The sequence below is a fragment of the Colobus angolensis genome, unplaced genomic scaffold (genome assembly GCF_000951035.1).
Source record: "Colobus angolensis palliatus isolate OR3802 unplaced genomic scaffold, Cang.pa_1.0 Scaffold336, whole genome shotgun sequence".
NCBI lineage: Eukaryota > Metazoa > Chordata > Mammalia > Primates > Cercopithecidae > Colobus > Colobus angolensis.
This window is the reverse complement of record NW_012116666.1, coordinates 164,961-169,561: the sequence shown is the minus strand read 5'-3', so window position 1 is coordinate 169,561 and position 4,601 is coordinate 164,961.

The following is a 4,601-nucleotide window of genomic DNA, read 5'->3' as shown; positions in this document are numbered from 1 at the left end:
CTTGAACCTGGGAGGCAGAGGTTGTAGTGAGCCGAGATCACGCCACTGTACTCCAGCTTGGATGACAGAGCGAGACTCCGTCTCAAAAAAAAAAGTAAATACAGCCAGGCACGGTGACTCACGCCTGTAATCCCAGCACTTTGGGAGGCCACTGTGGGCAGATTGCCTGAGGACAGGAGTTCAAGTCCAGCCTGACCAACATGGTGAAACCCAGTGTCTACTGAAATACAAAAAAATTAGCCAGTTGTGGTTAACGCGTGCCTGTAGTTCCAGCTACTCAGGAGGCTAAGGCACAAGAATTGCATGAACCCAGGAGTCAGAGGTTGCAGTGAGCTGAGATCTTGCCACTAGACTCCAGCTTGGGTGACAGATCAAGACTGTCTCCAAAAAATAAAAATAAAAACATAAATATACAAAAATGTCAGAGAGTTATAAATATATCAGAATTACAAAATGAGCTACAGTACACTCTAGCATGAGAAAGGTGCATATATTTTGTAGGAACTCCACTTTAGAGGATGTGAGCATCAGAGGCAAAATTACTGGAGTGAGAAGGAACCAGGATGAAAGACAGGCTCTGAAGGCAAGCACAGGGAGGCGCTCACAGTGTCTTCTAGACTGGGAGGTTTCTCTGACCTGCTGAGTGTGCCCGGATACCTTTTGCTATGCCTATGACCTGTCCCAACCAGTGTGGGGTACAATGGCAGGGCACACCATGCAAAGGTAGTCCCTGTGGGATGCGCAGCCAAGACCCTGATGACTCCAGTTTATAACCCTGGATTCCCAGGGGTGCTCAGAGCCATGGGGGTTGCCATTGTGAAAAATGTCTTCTCTTCAGTGCTCCTGATGCTCTGCATGGGCTCCCACTCACTGGCTGGAGAATGAATTTGGTTTCAGAAGATATGGATAGTGCCACTTACTAGCTGTTTGACTGTGGATCACCCAGTCATGTAACATCTGTAATCTCAGTTTCTTTTGCAAAATAGAAATGTAAAAATTACCCATCGCACAGGAGTGTACTGAATTTATTTGTTATTTTATTTCTTGAGACAGGATCTCAGTCTGTTACCCAGGCTGGAGTGTGGTGGTGTGATCACAGCTCACTGCAGCTTTGATCTCCTGGGCTCAAGTGATCTTCCCACCTCAGCCTCCCAAGTAGCTGCACTACAGGTGCACCCCCACGCCTGGCTAGCTTACTAATTTTTTGTAGAGATGGGGTGTATGTTGCCCAGGCTGGTCTTGAACTCCTGGGTTCAAACGATCCTCCCACCTTGGCCTCCCAAAGTACTGAGATTGCGGGCATGAGGCACCATGCCCAGTTGAGCATACCGAATTTAAATGACTAGGAGTTCTCCACTTTGACTACTTAAAAATTAAAAACCCCAGTGCCTGCATCCTACCTCCAGACATTCCAATTTTATTGTTGTGTAGGGAAAACTCTCTACTGCCACACCGCACCAACAGTCAACACAGAAGACCTATGACTAAATGTGTGTGGGGTTTTCTCCACACACCAAGCAGCAGACACCAGCTGGGCGTCCTCTAATTCAGTTCTGTCACTACCTGGAGAGAGTGTCAGATCCCACAGGGTGAGGACTCAGTCCCCAAGACTCCTCACGTACACCAGTCGCAAGTCCGGGCCTCCACAGAACTTCTGACAGATCCGCTTCAAGTTGAGGTTCCCATGACCCTCTGACCCCCTGTTTGGTTTCGATTAATTTCCTGGAGTGGCTCACAGAACTCAGAGAAACACTTATGTTCACTGGTTTATTTTTATTTATTTGTGTTTGAGACGGAGTGTTGCTCTGTCGCCCAGGCTGGAGTACAGTGGTGTGATCTCAGCTCACTGCAACCTCCGCCTACCAAGTTCAAGTGATTGTTGTGCCTCAGCCTCCCAAGAAGCTGGCACTACAGGCATGCGCCACCACACCTGGCTAGATTTTATATTTTTAGTAGAAACAGGGTTTCGTCTTGTTGGCCAAGCTGGTCTCGAACTCCTGACCTCAGGTGATCTGCCTGCCTCGGCCTCCCAAAGTGCTGGGATTACAGGCATGAGCCACTATGCCTGGCCCGCTAGTTTATTATAATGGATATTGTAAAGGACACAGGTGAAGAGATGCATAGAGCAAGGTTTGGAGGAAGGGGAAGAGCTTCCATACCTCCCTGGATGCCACCCTCCAGGAACCTCCACTGCTCAGCTACCCAGAAGTTCACTGAACCCTGTCCTCTTGGGGTTTTATAGAAGCTTCGTGACATCAGCATTCCTTCTCCCAGGGAGTAGGGTAAGACCCTCTCATGGGACAGTCTTAAGACCCGCAATTGACGGCAGGGCACGTTGGCTCACTCATGTAATCCCAGCACTTTGGGAGGCCGAGGTGGGCGGATCACGAGATCAGGAGATGGAGACCATCCTGGCCAACATGGTGAAACCCCATATATACTAAAAATACAAAAATTAGCCGGGCGTGGTGGCACATGCTTATAGTCCCAGCTACTTGGGAGACTGAGGCAGGAGAATCACTTGAACCCGCGAGGCGGAGAGGTTACAGTGAGCCAAGGTCACACCACTGCACTCCAGCCTGGGCAACAGAGTGAGACTCCATCTGAAAATTTTAAAAAAAAGACCCACAATCAGAAAGCCAGAAGAAGGTCAGGGGCCTACCCCTGAGGCCCAACACAACATTATAACAAAGGACTGTAACAAGGGCTATGGGAGTCATGTGCCAGTAACTGTGGATGAAAACCATTGGATATCCTAACACCACAATTGTTCAGGAAAGAACCTTTGAGTCACTCTTGACTCTCCCTCTTATACCCTAGAGTGACATCATCACATCCTGATTGCTCTTTTTAAAAACTTTTTCTTGGCCAGGCACAGGAGAGGCCGAGGTGGGAGTGAGTCACTGGAGGTCAGGAGTTCATGACCAGCCTGACTAACATGGTGAAACTCCATCTCTACTAAATACAAAAGAAAAACAGCTGGGCGTGGTGGTGTATGCCTGTAATCTGAGCTACTTGGGAGGCTGAGACAGGAGAATCGCTTGTACCTGGGAGGCAGAGGTTGCAGTGTTATGAGATAGCGCCATTCGCACTCCAGCCTGGGCAACAAGAGCGAAACTCTGTCTCACAAAAAAAGAAACAACAACAACAAAAAACTTTTTCTTTTGAATTAATGTTATCTTTACATAAAACTTGGAAACATAGAAAAGAGAGGTTCCATATACTTCTCACTCAGGTCCTGTAAATATCAGCATTTTACATAGCCATGTTTTTTTTTTAAGTAAAAAAATACTTTTAAATAAAGTATACTTTATTAAGTATAACGTAGACAAGAAAAGTGCACATATCATAAGTGTACAGTTTGATAAATGTTCCCCCCCAAGTAACTAGCAAAAGAACATTACCAGTGCCCCTGAAACCCTTCTTCCCTCCCATTCCAATACTACTGCCCCAAAGGGATTATCTTTTCATTTTAATGGAGTATTTAGATATATTTCTTTCAATGCCTAGAACTAATCATTATCTATATTAATCTTCAAAACTGGACAAAGGGCAGAATGCTTTTAATTCTTTCTACCTCTTCTTCATCTCCCATAAAATGTTATCGGAGAATTCAATTCTCTATTGTTACTATTTTTAAGAACAGCTTATTTAGATTAACCACTTTCCTGGCTCATCTGCTTCCTATATCTCCTGTCTTTTTGTAGGGGTCTATAGCCATGTTTGATATTCTTTTCAGCTGTCCCCTTTCTCATCCCCCCTTCTATAGTTTGGAAATTTTCTACCTCATAATCTAAGCCTTGCTTACCACGAGAGGATTTGGAAGTAGCAGAGATTTGTTTTCCCTGGCTGCCTTGAGCTGGCAGCTGCTTCTGGTCTCCAGAGGCAACAGGGGTGGTTGTTCTAGTGGGAGTAGCCCCTCAATATGTTTCTGAAATATTTCCATGGTTATGTGTTCAGAACCTGCATCTATAGTCCATTTTACTGCTGTAGAAAATTTCCATTGTATAAATGTTACTGGGGGGGTTCGTGCTCACAGAGCTCCCAGGATGGCGGTGGGCCCCTCTTCCAAGATGGTGGCAAGCCTCATGTTCTCTGACCTGGGATTCTTGGCCTCACGGATTCCAACGAATGGAATCTTGGGCCATGGGTGAGTATTATAGCTCTATTAGAAGCCGTGGGTCATGGAAAAGAACCATGGAACCCAGTGACTAGTGTTCAGCTCGATTAGGATGAACCCAGGCACTTAGCCATGCAGGAACAATGGCAAGCCTTTAGCCCAATGGGGAGCAGACAGGTGCAGCCAGTTCTCCTTGGAGCAAAGCCTGAAGTGTGGCCGCCCCCACTGGGCTGAACCTCCATGGGTCTACACCAGGATTGTGCTTGTGATGTCAAGTCATCACAGGATGATTTCCTAGGACTGAGCAGAAAAGGCTGGCGTCCACATCTCCCTTCAGTCCACTGCCAGGAGAAAACTTCCCACTCTGAGTAGATGTGAAAGGGACAGGAGGTGACCGAAAAGTTCACTTCCACTAAATTCCAGTGGCTTATTTTTTTTTTTTTTTTTGAGACGGAGTCTGGCTGTGTCGCCCAGGCTGGAG